The sequence below is a fragment of the Pongo pygmaeus genome, chromosome 6, assembly GCF_028885625.2.
Source record: "Pongo pygmaeus isolate AG05252 chromosome 6, NHGRI_mPonPyg2-v2.0_pri, whole genome shotgun sequence".
Classification (NCBI taxonomy): domain Eukaryota; kingdom Metazoa; phylum Chordata; class Mammalia; order Primates; family Hominidae; genus Pongo; species Pongo pygmaeus.
In genome coordinates, this window is record NC_072379.2 from 30,838,820 (window position 1) to 30,854,650 (window position 15,831).

The following is a 15,831-nucleotide window of genomic DNA, read 5'->3' on the forward strand; positions in this document are numbered from 1 at the left end:
GTTCCCCTTCCTGTGTCCGTGTGTTCTCATTGTTCAATTCCCACCTATGAGTGAGAACATGCGGTGTTTGGTTTTTTGTCCTTGCAATAGTTTGCTGAGAATGATGGTTTCCAGCTTCATCCATGTCCCTACAAAGGACATGAACTCATCATTTTTTATGGCTGCATAGTATTCTATGGTGTATATGTGCCACATTTTCTTAATCCAGTCTATCATTGTTGGACATTTAGGTTGGTTCCAAGTCTTTGCTATTGTGAATAGTGCCACAGTAAACATACATGTGCATGTGTCTTTATAGCAGCATGCTAATTTTTGTATTTTTAGTACACACGGGGTTTCACCATGTTGATCAGGCTTGTCTCGAACTCCTGACCTCGTGATCTGCCCACCTCAGCCTCCCAAAGTGCTGGATTACAGGCGTGAGCCATGCGCCTGGCCTATTTGTCACATGTTTTATCTCTTTCCTTATGTTAGCTTATTAGCTTTATTTCTTTATTGTCCTCTTTTTTTTTTTTTTTTTTTTTTTTTTGAGATGAAGTCTCGCTCTGTCTCCCAGGCTTGAGTGTAGTGGCACAGTCTCAACTCACTGCAGCCTTGACCTCCTGGGCTCAGGTGATCCTTCCATCTCAGTAGTTGGGACTATAGGCACATGCCACTATGTCTGGCCAATATTTTTTTAATTTTTAGTAGAGACGAGGTCTTGCTTTTTTTCTTAGGCTGGTCTGGAACTCCTGGCCTCAAGCGATCCCCCTAACGCCCCGTCCCAAAGTACTGGTATTTTAAGCATGAGCCACCATGCCTGGGCTGTCCGTGTCTTTTCCATTTATTTATAGAGTTAATGTGTCTTTTACTAATTCAATGATCTGTTTAATCTTTTATTAAATTATAAAAATAGTAAATACTTTTAAATAAAGAAGTGAAAAATTTCCTTCACTCTTTAGACCCATAATCTTATCTCAGAAAATAATTGCTATTGAGAAAACGGGCCATATCCTTCAAGATACATACACGGTGATTGAACATCACTTCACATTTTCATATTTCGTGGACATTTGTGCCAATACCTATTTATCTATCTTAATCCTTTTCATGGTTACATAATATTTGATTATATGGATGTATCACAATTTACCAGTCAGCTGCTGTAGGCATTTAGGCTCCTTCTAATATTTGCTTTGAGCTCTTTATAATTAAAAATTAACCCCCTCAGCCAGGTGTGGCAGCTCACACCTGTAATCCCAGCACTTTGGAAGGCTGAGGTGGGAGAACTGCCTGAGTGTAGGAGATCACCACCAGCCTGGTCAACATAGCGACACTTTGTCTCTACTAAAAATTAAAAAATAAAATGAGCTTCACATTGCAGTGCACACCTGTAGTCCCAGCTACTGGGGAGGCTAAGACTGAAGGATCACTTGAGCCTAGAAGGTTGAGGCTGCAGTAAGCTATGATCATACTACTGCACTTTAGCTTTGGTAAGAGCAAGACTGTGTTTCTTAAATAAAATAAACATTAGATGGGAATATTGCTCGAGCCCTGGAGGTTGAGGCTGCAGTTAACTGTGATTGCACCACTGCAGTCCAGCCTAGGCGATAGAGCAAGACCCTTTCTCTAAAAATAAAATAAAATAAAAATTAACCTTCCATCATATTTCCCAGTGACACTTTCCCTCCTACGTTTCTCCTAGAAGCCCTTGAATTTTGTTTGTTTTTCACATATCATTTAAAACTTTCAAGTACTGATGTCTGTCTGTGTCATCCCTCTTTTTTTTTTCTTTTAAAAAATGTCTTTTTGTCACTTCCAGCTGGATCTACCATGAACGATTTCTGAATCCAGGAAGAGAGACTGACTGGGCAACATGTTATTCAGGTACAAAAAGACTTGGACTATAACTCAAAAATGATCAAATAATACTGCATGCATCAAGTGCAGTGGAAGCTCTTCTGGAGGGTGAGAGAAGCTTCCAGTTAAAGTGACATTGAAACCAGGTCCTGAAAGATGAGGAAGAGTTGTATGAGAGTGGGGAGGGAAAGGGGAGGTGGAGGGATGGGCAATGGGCTGGGATGGGATGGAGTGAGCTGCCCAGGCAGGGAAACCAGCACTGTACAGACCCGAACAATGAAGATGGCACATTTTGTTCAGGGAATGGTGAATTAAATGTGGCAGGAATGCTTTGGAGAGATGGTCATTTGCTTGTATGGAATTTTGCCCAAGAGACCCCATTACAGTTTCTGATTTTTTGATGTTATCATGCATCACTGCCCTTGTCAAATAGTATGATGATCACAATAACATCAAGCATAATATTTCATTGATTATCACAAAAACAGGTGGGTGCCACAGTTTTCCCCATTATATGCACAAAATGATGAAGACTTGGGATTAATGAGCAATTTGCCCAGCCTCACCTGGGTATTAAGACTGAGTCACATGTTAGGTCTGGTCTGACTTTAATGCTTGCCTTGTTCATGAGCACCATGCATTGCCTTTCCTGTGCAGTTAAGCAGGTAGACAGGTGAGATAAGAACTCATGTTTCTCTCTACTCACACACTACTGACCAAATATGTGTGTGGACTTTCTACACCAATTCTCGGCAACTGTCTGGATACCAACTGCGTATCCCACAATTCCATTCTGACAATACCTGGAGTTAGTGCAGACCCCACAGATTAGGGGCTCAGTCCCACAAGACCACCCTCACTTCACATGCCAATTGCAAGTCCTAGGTTGTCACTTGTATTTTGACCAACCAGTTAGAAATCAGGGTTTCCCATGACCCTCTTCTTGAGTTTAATTATTTACTAGAACAACTCACAGAACTTAGAAAACCAGGTTTTTTTCTTTTCTTTTAAGAGACAGGGCCTCACTCTGTTGTCCAGGCTGGTGTGCAGTGGTGCAGTCATAGCTCATTGAAGCCTCAGCCTCCAGGGCTCAAGTGATTCTCCTGCTTCAGCCTCTCAAGTAGCTGGAATTACAGGGTTCCCACCACCACATCTGGCTAATTTCTTTTAATTTTTGTATAGATGGGGTCTTCTTATGTTGCCCAGGCTGGTCTCAAATTCCTAGGCTTAAGTGATTCTGCCCACCTCTGCCTCCCAAAGCGCTGGGATTACAGGCATGAGCCACCGCATCTGGCCAGCTTATTTTCTATTACTGGCTCAATGTAAAGGCTCCATCTCAGGAACAGCCAATGAAAGAGATGCACAGGACAAGGTAAGTGGGGAGGGGCACAGAGCTTCCATGCCCTGTGTTGGGCACGCTACCCTCCCAGCACCTCCTTGTGTTCAACAACACAAGGGTTCTCCAAACCCTGTTATTTGGGTTTTTATGGAGGCATGATTGGCCATTGGTAGTTAAGTCAATCTCCAGTCCCTTTTGCTTCCTGGAGTTCAGCAGGTGAGGCTGAAAGTTCCAAGCCTCAAAATATGTGGTTGGGGCCGGGCGCAGTGGCTCATGCCTGTAATCCTAGCACTTTGGGAGGCCGAGGCATGTGGATCACTTGAGGTCAGGAGTTTGAGACCAGCCTGACCAACATGGTGAAACCCCGTCTCTACTAAAAATAACAAAAATTAGCTGGGCATTGTAGTGCATCCCTATAATTCCAGCTACTCAGGAGGCGGAGGCAGGAGAATTGCTTGAACATGGGAGGCAGAGGTTGCAGTGAGCTGAGATTGTGCCGTTGCACTCCAGCTTGGGCTGCAAGAGCCAAACTCCATTTGAAAAAAATGTGGTTGGTTCCTCTGGCAGCCAGCCCTCCTCCTGAAGCAGTCTAGGAACTTGCAGCCACCCTGTCAGCTCAACAACATCCCACTTGCATTCTTACCATGCTACAGATCTGAAAGACCTTAGAGGCCCTTGTGTCAGGAACCTGGGACTAAGACTAAATATTAAAACAAAGTGCTCGTATTACCTTTGTCACTAAGGACTTTATAAGACCTTTAGAAGCTCTATGCCAGGAACCAGGGGCAGAGACCAAATGTATATTTCTTTTCTTATATTTGAGACAGAGTCTCACTCTGCCACCAAGGCTGGAGTGCCATGATGTGATCATAGCTCACTGCAGCCTTGACCTCCTAGGCTAAAGTGATCCTCCCACCTTAGCCTCTCCAGTAGCTGGAACTACAGGCTTGCATCACCATGTCCACCTGATTTTAATTTTAATTTTGTAAAGGCAGGGTCTTCCTATGTTCCCCAGGCTGATCTCTAACTCTTGGCCTCAAGCAATTCTTCCTCTTTGGCCTCCCAAAGTGTTGGGATTACAGATGGGAGCCCCCATGCCCACCAATCACAAGGATCTTTATAAGAGAAACAAGGAGGTAAGAGAGTCAGAATTAGAGAAGGAGATGTGGTGAAGGAAGAAGAGGTCAGAGAGGGAGATTTGAAGATGCTGCACTTCTGGCCTTGAATATGGAGTCAGGGGCCATCTTCAAGGTGAGTCAAGGAATGGGGGTGGCTTCTAGAAGCTGGAAAAGGCAAAGGAGCTCATTCTCTCTAGAGTCTCCAGAAGGAATGTAGCCCCTCTGACACCTTGACTTTAGCCTTAATAGACCTAGTTGGGCTTCTGGCCCCTAGAACTGTAAGGTGGTAGATTTATGGTGTTTCAAGCCACTAAATGTAGGGTAGTTTGTTGTAGCAGCAAGTAAAAAATGAACATGAAGCCAGGGCTTCATGTTACAGTTGCTCGTGCCTGTAATCCCAGGACTTTAGGAGGCTGAGGTAGGAGGATTGCTTGAGCCCAGGAGCTTAAGACCAGCCTGGGCAACATAATGAGACCTCATGTCTAAAAGAATTTTTTAAAAAGGCCAGGCGTGGTGGCTCACATTTGTAATCCCAGCACTTTGGGAGGCGGAGGCGGGTGGATCACGAGGTCAGAAGTTTAAGACCAGCCTGGCCAAGATGGTGAAACCCCATCTCTAGTAAAAATACAAAAATTAGCCAGGTGTGGTGGTGGGTGTAATCCCAGCTACTCGGGAGGCTGAGGCAGAGAATCACTTGAACCTGAAAGGCAGACATTGCAGTGAACTGAGATCGTGCTGTTGCACTTCAGCCTGGGCGACCGAGACTCCGTCTCAAAAAAAAAAAAAAAAATTAGCTAGGTGTTGTGGCATGCAGCTGTAGTCTCAGTTCCTAGGGAAGCTGAGGTGGGAGAATTGTTTAAGCCTAGGAGGTTGAAGTTGCTGTGAGCTATGATTGCACCAGCCTGGGCAATAGAGCAAGACCTTGTTTCAAAAAGAAAGAAAGAAATGAGCATGGTGGGAATGGGGACAGATGGCAATGTTAAGTAGAGTGGTCAGTGGCAATGTTAAGTAGAGTGGTCAGGGTTGGCCTCATAAGTGAATATTGAGCAAAAGTTTGAAGCAGGTGATGGAGCTGGCCAAAGTGCTGAGGGAAAAGCATTGTAGGCTGAATCAACAGGATAAAGGCATTAGGAGGAAATTCCCTGGTGTGTCTGAGGCTCTGGAAGGAGGCCAGTGGAGCAAAGAGATAGAGGGAGCGAAGTCAGCGAGGAGGCCAGGGAGTTGCTGGGCTGGGATCGGTACAGATCATGTAAGCCCTGGGACACTGTTGCTGGGGCTTTGGCTTTTACTCTGACTAAAATGGGAACCACCGAGGGCTTCTGAGCAGAGAGGCGATATGATCTGTCTCCTGATTTAAAAGCACACCCTGGCTGCCAAGTTGAGAAAGACTATGGGAAGGTTTGGGTAGAAGCATGGGGGCCAAGCTGTGGCAACATCCCAGTGGGAAAGGATAGTGATCCTGACCGGGTGCACGGTGGTGGTGAGAGATGGTCAGGGCCTGGATACATGTTGAAGTCAGTCAGTAGGATTTCCTGACAGACTGGATGTGAGCTGTGAGAGAAGGCAGGGGTCAAGGTTGAGTTTGATTCTAATTAAATTATTAAGTAATTTTAAAAAACACTACTGCCTTTCCCAATCCTACCAAGTAAAGGATGCTAGATAAAAGAAACCTCAAGTCAGGCCAGGTGCAGTGGCTCACACCTATAGTTCCAACAGTTTGAGAGGCAGAGATGGGAGTATGTTTTAAGGCCGTGAGTTTGAGAGCAGCCTGGGCAACATAGCAAGACTGCTCTACAAAAATAGAAGAAATAAATTTAATAAAATAAATATAGGCAGGCATGATAGTGTGGACCTGTGGCCCCAGTTACTCAGGAGGCTGAGATGGGCAGATCTCTTGATTCTAGGAGTTTGAGGCCAGCTTGGGCAACATATCAAGACTTCTCTCTCTACAAAAATTGAAAAAAAAAAAAGCCTGACATGGTGGTACTTGCCTGTATTCCCAGGTATTGGGGCAGCTGAGGCAGGAGCATCTCTTGAGCCCAGTTGGTCAAGGCTGCAGTGAGCTATGATTATACCACTGCACTCCATCCTGGGTGACAGAGTGGGACCCTGTCTCAAAATACAAATACAAATGAAATGAATTCTCAAGTCAGACCAGTCTCTTCTAGGCTATGTAGGCCTTGCAACCACATAGCTGCGTGGTCGGGTTTGTGTGGCTGTGGATGAGGAGACCCCTGCCAATTGTTATTGGCTATATAATCAGTTTGTTTTTCCATATAGTAATCAAATATATTTCATCATATTTGATGGTCTCAAGTATGTGTGGGTTTTGGAATTCCCCTTGGAACAGGTTGTAACATCTTATTGGCTCCATCATTCCATAATTTTTAAAATCTGATCAGTTTTTAATAAGGTCAGAATTGACATTAGACTACCTAATCAGTTTTTAATGAGAAAATGAAATTGGGTTGTTTGCACTTTATCCAAGATTGGTGTCATATTGGCTAAATCTAATCAATACTTGAACAAATGCAAAACTAGAGCTTCTTTATCGTGAAACACTATGTCATTCTTTAAGAAGATGCCTTTTTTTTTTTTTTTTTTTTTTTTTAAGATAGAGTCTTGCTCTTGTCGCCCAGGCTGGAGTGCAGTGGTGCAATTTTGGCTCACTGCAACCCTTGCCTTCTGGGTTCAAGCAATTCTCCTGCCTCAGCCTCCCAAGTAGCTGGGATTACAGGTGCCCACCACCCAGATGATTTTTGTATTTTTAGTAGAGATGGGGTTTCACCATGTTGGCCAGGCTCATCTCGAACTCCCGAACTCAAGTGATCTGCCTGCCTCAGCCTCCCAAAGTGCAGGGATTACAGACATGAGCCACCACTCCGGGCCTCTATTTGTTTTTTGTAGTCTTTAATAAACAGCTGCTATCATTGCAGACTTGCTATTTAGGCACTTAGGAATTTTTCACTAGAAGGCATGTAAAGAAAGACCACGGGCCTTTGTAATGAATTTAGCATACATTCTTTGACTACATGACTGTCCCCAGAGTTATAACTTTACTAATGAATTTTTTAGAAGCCACTTAGCTAGCAACTGAGCCTAATCAGCCACTCACCCTCGTTATTCAGTGCTCTTTTATTATTGTCTATTTCTCCTCCAACTTGGCTACACTCACAAAGTGATAAAAACTTGCATTTGTTTTCTTTCCTTTTCAGAGACAGGGTCTTGCTCTATTGCTCAGGCTGCAGTACAGTGACATGATCGTGGTTCACTGAGCCTCAAACTCCTGAGCTCAAGCAGTTCTCTCACTTCAGTCTCCCAAGTAGCTGGGACTACAGACATGTGCTACCATGTCCAGCTAATGTTTTCATTTTTTATCATAGAGACAGGATCTTGCCAGGTTGCTCAGACTGGGCTCAAAACTCCTGACCTCAAGTGATCCTCCTGCCTCAGCCTCCCAAAGTGCTGGGATTACAGGCAGGCATGACCACCTGTGCCCAGCCCCCTATTATTAGTATTTTAAATAATAGCCTTATTAAAATATGATTCACATACCATTCACTTTATTTATTGAAATCTGCAATTCAGTAGGTTTTAGAATATTCACAGAGCTGTGCATCGATCACCACAGTCACTTTTAGAACCTTTCATTACCCTGTAGAGAAATCCATATCCATACCCCTTAGCCACTACCTCCTACTCCCCCAACCTGCCTTGGCCCCCAGCCTTAGGCAGCCATTGATTTATTTTTTGTCACTATAGATTTGCCTAATCTGGACAAATAGAATTGTATAATATGTGATCTTTTGTGGCTTTTTTTCCCTCTTAGCACAGTGTTTTCAAAGTTCCTTTATGTCATAGTGTGTATCAATATTTCATTCCTTCTATGGCAATATTCCATGGTAGAGACACACTGCGTTTTGTTTATCTGTTCATCAGTTGGTGGATATTTGGGTTGTTTCCATGTATTGGCCATTATGAATAATGCTGCTATGAAGACTGTTGTACAAGTTTTTGTGTGGACATATATTTTTATTTCTCTGGGATACATGCCTAGGAGTGAAATTGTTGCATTATATGATGACTGTACATTTAGCCTTTTGAGAAACTGCCACTGTTTTCTAAAGTGGCTACACCAGTTGGGTGCAATGGCTCACACCTATAATCCCAGCTACTCAGGAGGCTCAGTTGGGAGGAATTGAGCCCATGAATTCAAGACCAGCCTGGGCAAGATAGTGAAACCCTGTCTTGATTTAAAAAAAAAAAAATCCAATTAAAATGACAAGAACAGAACTACCCAAACAAAGTGGTTACATGATTTAATGTTCCCACCAGTAATGTATGTGGGTTCCAACTCCTCCACATCTTCACTGACATTTTTTTTTTTTTCTAGATAGGGGCTTGCTCTGTCTCTCAGGCTGCAGCGCAATGATGCCATCACAGTTCATTGCAGCCTTGACCTCCCAGGCACAAGTGATTCTCTCATCTCAGCCTCCTGAGTAGCTGAAAATTACAGGTGTATGCCACCGTGCTTGGCTAATTTTTGTAGATGGGATTTTACCATGTTGCCCAGGCTGGTCTCATACTCCTGGCCTCAAGTGATCTGCCCACCTCAGCCTCCCAAAGTTCTGGAATTACAGGCTGAGCCACCATGCCTGGCCTTCACCAACATTTGTCATTATGGTTTTTTTTTCTTTATACCTTAAAGCAGTATAAGAACGAATGTCTTCAATTATAGGAAACAATATAATCCCAGGGCATTGGGAAGCTAAGAAAGGAAGATGTCTTGGTGCCAGGATTTTTTTTTTTTTTTTTTTTTTTTTTTTAAAGACAGAGTCTCACTCTGTTGCCCAGGGTGGAGTGCAGTGGTGCGATCTTGGCCCACTGCAACCTCTGCCTCAGCCTCCTGAGTAGCTGAGACTACAGGTGCATGCCACTACTGCCCGGCTTATTTTTATATTTTTAGTAGAGTCAGAGTTTCACCATGTTGGCCAGGCTGGTCTCGAACTCCTGACTTCAGGTGATTTGCCTGCCTCAGCCTCCCAAAGTGCTGGGATAACAAGCATGAGCCACCATGCCCAGCCTGATGCCAGGAGTTTTAGACCAGCCTGGGCAACCTAGCAAGACCTTGTCTCTACAGAATATTTAAAAATTAGCCAAACGTGGGGGTACCTGCCTATAGTCTCTCTCCCTCTCTCTTTTTTTTTTTTTTTACTTTTTGAGACATGGTCTGGCTCTGTCACCCAGGCTGAAGTGCAGTGGTGTGATCATGGCTCACTGCAGCCTGAAACTCCTGGGATCAAGTGATCAATCCTCCCACCTCATCCTACCAAGTAGTAGGGACCACAGGTGTATGCCACCCGGGTCTTGCTATGTTGCCCAGGCTGGTCTTGAGCTCTTGGCCTCAAGTAATCCTCTCACCTTGCAAGGATTACAGGTATGAGCCACCATGCCTGGCCCCTACCCTGCCTATGAGAACCAAAAGAAGGATCCAAATTCTCCTTAGCTCAACTCGAGCCATTTCTTGATTGCTTCATCAGCAAGGAGCTGGTTATTGGGCTGTCCAGGCCTCCCAAGCAGCACAGAAATGAGGTGAAGGAGTTTTCCTGCTGCTCCACTCTGTAAGGAGTTGGAGGGTGATGTTTAGTCGTTTGCAGAGAGAGATGCCTTGTAGGCACCTCAGGATGGAGAGGACCCTGATTCCAATGTCCTTTTTTTCTTTAGAAACAGGACCTTGCCCTGTCATTCAGGATGGAGTTCAGTGGTCCAGTCATGGCTCATTGTAGCCTCAAACTCCCAGGCTCAAGCAATCCTACCATGTCAGCCTTCCCAGTAGCTGGGACTACAGGTAAGCATCGTGACACTCAGTAAATTTTGGTTTTATTTTTTTGTAGAGATGGGGCCTCAGTATGTTGTCACGGCTGACCTTGAACTCCTGCACTCAAGGGATTTTCCTGCCCTGGCCTCACAAAGTATTGGTATTACAGGCATGAGCCATTGTGCCCACCGTCTCTGGTTCTTAACCTTCTGCCTCCCTCTTCCAGTTTTAAAGAATGCTTGTAATTACATGGGCTCTCTTAGATACTCCAGGATAATCTTGTTTTAAGGTCATCTGATGAGCAACATTAATTTTATCTGCACTCTTAATTCCGCCTTCCTATGTAATTGTGCTGTGTAACATAGGACATGAGCAATTGGTGGGGGTGGGGGTTATTACTTTGGCCACCACAGTAACTATTTTATGCCAGGTACTCAGCTAAGCACTGGTGAATTAAGCATGAATAACACACACTCCCTAATCTCCATCCATTCATGGGAGGAGCACCTCACCTGCCATGCTCCTGAGAATCTGGGGAGTCAAAGAAGTCTTCCATGAGGAGGTGATGCCAAAGCGGACAAGTGACAGAGGAGTCGAAGCTAGCTAGGAAGAGAGTAGAGGTTTAAGGGGAAGCATATTATAAGCAGAGGATATCACCCACTTCAGAGACTCCCGGAGGAGAAAGAGTGTGCGTTCAAGGGGCAGATGAGGCTCAGTTGGACTCCATAGCAGATGAAATGGAGAGGAGCAAGCAGTGAGGCTGCCTTGCAAGGCAGGGCAGAGCAGGGGCTGTTAAGGAGTTTGGACTTAATCCCTGAGGCAAGGAGAAGTGATGTAAATGGGGGAGTAACATGATGAGATTCATAGATTAGAGACATGGCTCAGGCTGCTGTAGAGAAGGCACCAGAGAGAGCAGATGGCTCAATGGGTGTGCAGGAGACCTCTCACTGAGTTTAGGGAGAGGTTTTTAAAACAGAAGAAGTTTGAGCAATTTAAATGATGGTGGGAAGGAGCTAAAAGTGGGGGATAGGTTAAAGATACAGGAAAGTGGGAGGAAGAACTGACAAGTGAGGTTCCAGAGAGGGCAGGAGAAGAGGAGATTCCCATAAGGGGATTAACACTTTCTTTTCTTTTTTCTTTCTAAGACAGGGTCTCACTCTGTCACCCAGGCTGGAGTGCAGTGGCACAACCTTGGCTCACTGTAGTGTAGACTTCCCAGGCTCAAAGGATTCTCCCACCCCAGACTCCCAAGTAGCTGGAACTACGGGTGTGCACCACGACCACACCTGGCTAATGTTTCTTTTTTTGGTAGACACAGAGTCTCACTATTTTGCGCTGATTGGTCTCCAACTCCTGGCCTCAAGCGATCCTCCTGCCTAGGCTTCCCAAATTGCTGGGATTACACGCATGAGCCACAATGCCTGGCCTCTGCTAGTTCTGTATCCTCTAGAGTTGTCTTTACTTTGTGCTAGTGTGTCCCTCATTGTGCTGATCCTCTGTAAAAATTAATACCTTTTTTTTTTTTTCGAGATGGAGTTTCACTCTTGTTGCCCAGGCTGGAGTGCAATGGCGCTATCTCGGCTCAGTGCAACCTCCACCTGCCGGGTTCAAGCGATTCTCCTGCCTCAGCCTCCCGAGTAGTTGGGATTACAGGCATGTGCCACCATGCCCAGCTAATTTTGTATTTTTAGTAGGGATGGGGTTTCTCCATGCTGGTCAGGCTGGTCTCGAACTCCTGACCTCAGGTGATCTGTCTGCCTTGGCCTCCCAAAGTGCTGGGATTACAGGCATGAGCCATTGTGCCTGGCCAAAATTAATACTTTTTATATTAAATTTACATATATATACATTTTTTCTTTTTGATACCAGGTTTCACACTGTCACCCAGGCTGGAGTACAGCGGCACAACCTCTGCTCACTGCAGCCTCCACCTGCCAGGCTCAAGCAATTCTCTTGCCTCAGCCTCCCGAGTAGCTGGGATTACAGGTAAGTGTCACCACACCCAGCTTATTTTTGTGTTTTTTGTAGAGACGAGGTTTTGCCATGTTTCCCAGACTGTTTTCAAACTCCTGAGCTCAAAGCAGTCCACCCACCTTGGCCTCCCAAAGTGCTGGGATTACAGGTGTGAGCCACCTTGCTCATTCTAGTTTAAAGTTTTGAGTGGTTTGTGTCTCCTGATTGGACTCCTACAAATACAGAATTGATGCTAGGAAGGGTACCAGAAGATAGACGCACACAGATGGGATTTGGGAATAAGTTTGGTTATCCAACGAGCAGTGCTGAGCTCCTTGCTAATGGGATATGGATGCTGGTGATTTCCAGGAAGTGACCTCACAATGACTCAAGCTACCACATACTGTTGATTGTGAAATGCCAGTTGAAGCATATGTCCTGCGAGCTTAGGGGTGCTACAAGTTGACCCCTGCAGCAGTAAAGATGACTCTGAAGAATGGCATGGGATGGATCTTTTCGAATGCACTTGAGCGGCGGTCTCCAACCACAGGGCCACAGAGCTGGAGGTGAGCAGCAGGCGAGTGAAGGGAAACTTCATCTGTATTTCTAGCCGCTCCCATCGCTTGCATGACCCCCTGAGCTCCATGTCCTGTCAGATCATCAGCAGCATTAGATTCTCATAGGAGCACAAACTGTTGTGAAGTGTGCATGCGAAGGATCTAGGTTGTGTACTCCTTATGAGAATCTAATGCCTGATATTCTGTTACTGTCTCCCATCACCCCAGATGGACAGTCTAGTTGCAGGAAAACAAGCTCAGAGATCCCACTGAGTCTACGTTACAGTGAGTTGTAGAATCATTTCATTATATATTACTATGTAGTAATAATAGAAATAAAGTGCACAATATATGTAATGCACTTGAATCATCCTGAAATTATTCCCTCACTCCCAGTCTGTGGAAAAATTGTCTTCCACACATTCTCTCTGTTTGTTGGTAGAGGCAGGGTCTTAATATATTGCCCAGGCTGATCTCAAACTCCTGGCCTCAAGTAATATACCTCTCTCAGCCTCCCAAAGTGCTGAGATTGCAGGCATAAGCCACCACCCTCAACCAAGACTTTCTTAAACCAAATAAAAATTAAGTGAGATTACTTGAGCCCAGGTGGTCAAGGCTGCAGTGAGCCTGATTGCACCACTGCACTCCAGCCTAGGTGACAGAATGAGACTGTTTCAAAAAATAAAATAAAATGCAAATTAACCCTGTATGACATTCCCAGTAACTTTCCCTCCTAAGTGTTCCCCACAAGTCTTTGAATTCTGTTTAATTTTCACATAACATTTAAGATGTTTAAGAACTTATGTCTGTGTGTGTCATCCCTTTATGTCGAAAGATGTCTTTTTGTCACTTCCAGCTGGGTCTACCATGAAAGACTTCTGAATCCAGGAAGAGAGACTGACTGGGCAACATGTTATTCAGGTACAAAAAGATTGGGACTATAACTCAAAAATAATCAAATAATAGTGCATGCATCAAGTGCAATGGGAAGCTCTTCTGGAGAGTGAGAGAAGCTTCCAGTTAAGGTGACATTGAAGCCAAGTCCTGAAAGATGAGGAAGAGTTGTATGAGAGTGGGGAGGGAAGGGGGAGGTGCAGGGATGGGGAATGGGCTGGGATGGGATGGAGCAAACTGCCCGGGAAGGGAAACAAGCACTGTACAGACCTGAGCAACGAAGATGGCATATTTTGTTCAGGGAATGGTGAATTAAGTGTGGCAGGAATGCTTTGTAGAGACGGTAATTTGCTTGTATGGAATTTTGCCTGAGAGAGCTCATTGCAGTTTCTGATTTTTTGATGTCATCATCCATCACTGTCCTTGTCAAATAGTTTGGAATAGGTATAATGATCACAATAACCCCAAGCATAATATTTCGTTAATTCTCACAGAATCACAGGTAGGTGCCACAGTTATCCCCGTTTTATGAATGGAGTGATGAAGCTTTAGGAATAATGAATGATTTGCCCAAGCTCACCTGGATATTAAGACTGAGTCAAATGTTGGGTCTGGTCTGACTTTAATGTTTGCTTTGTTCATGAGCACCATGTATTGCCTCTCTTATGAAGTTAAGCAGGTAGACAGGTGACAGAAAAGCCCATGTTTGTCTCTACTCACACACTTCCGACTGAATGTATGTATGGAGTTTCTACACCAAATTCTTCAGTGCTCTGGATATTAACTGGGTGTCCCATGACTTTATTCTGACACTACCTGGAGTTAGCACAGACCCCACAAGTTAGGGGCTCAGTCCCACGAGACCATCCTGACTTCAGATGCCAATGGCAAGTCCTAAGTTGTCACCTGTACTTTTGACCAACCTGTTACAAATCGGGGGTTCCCATAACTGTCTTCTTGGGTTTAATAATTTGCTAGAACAGTTTACGGAACTCAGGAAAACAGTTTATTTTTCTTTTTTCTGAGAGAGAGGGTCTTATTTTGTTGCCCAGGCTGGTGTGCAATGGTGCAGTCATAGCTCATTGCAGCCTTGATTGTCTGGGCTCCAGTGGTTCTCCCACCTCAGCCTCCCTAGTAGCTGAGACTACATTCCTGCACCACAACATCTGGCTAGTTTCTTTTATTTTTTGTATAGATGGGGTCTTGTGTCGGCCAGGCTGGCCACAAATTCCTGGTCTCAAGTGATCCTCCCACCTCAGCCTCTGAAAGTGCTGGGATTACAGATGTGAGCCACCACATCTGGCCAGTTCATTTCCTATTACTGGTTCATTGTGAAGGATACATCTCAGAAACAGTCAATGAAAGAGACGTGCATGCTGGATGCAGTGGTTCATGCCTGTAATCTCAGCACTTTGGGAGGCCAAGGTGGGAGGATCGCTTAAACTCAGGAGTTTGAGACCAGCCTGGGCAACATGGTAAAAACCTGTCTCTATAAAAAATTAAAAAATAATAATAATAACCGGTGTGATGTTGTGCACCTAGAGTTCCAACTACTAGGGAAGCTGAGATAAGAGGATGCCTTGAGCTGGGGACTGGGGAGGCTTAGGTTACAGTAAGCTGAGATTGTGCCACTGCACTCTAGCTTGGACAAAAGAGCCTGATCCTGTCTCAAAAAAAAAGAAAGATACCCAGGGCAAGTTAAGTTCGGAGGGGCACAGAGCTCCTATGCCCTCTGTTGAACATGCGACCCTCCCAGCATCTCCTGTGTCCAGCAACCCTGAAAGCTCTGCAAACCCCGTTCAGGGTGTTGATGGAGACTTTATTATGCAAGCATGATTGATAAAATCTTTGGCTGTTGGTGATTAAGTCAGTCTCCAGCCCCTCTTCCTCCTGGAGTTCAGTGCATGAGGCCGAAAGTTCCAAGCCTCTTACCATGTGGTTGCATGGTAATCAGCCCTCCTCCTGAAGAAATTTAGGAGCTTGCAGTCACCCAGTCATCTCAACAACATCCCCAAATGCATTCTTACCATGCTGGAGATCCCAAAGTTCTTAGAGGCTCTTGTGTTAGAAACCTGGGACCAAGACCAAATATTAAAACAAAGATGTTCCTGTCACATCTATCACTGAGGTCTTTGTAAGAGCTTTAGAAGCTCTGTGTCATCCAGGTTGGAGTGCAGTGATGTGATCATAGCTCACTATAGCTTTGGCCTTCTGAGATCAAGCGGTCCTCCCATCTCAGCCTCCCAAGTAGCTAGGACTACACATGCATGTCACCCATGCCCAGCTCATTTTTGTAGAGTCGGAGTTTCACCA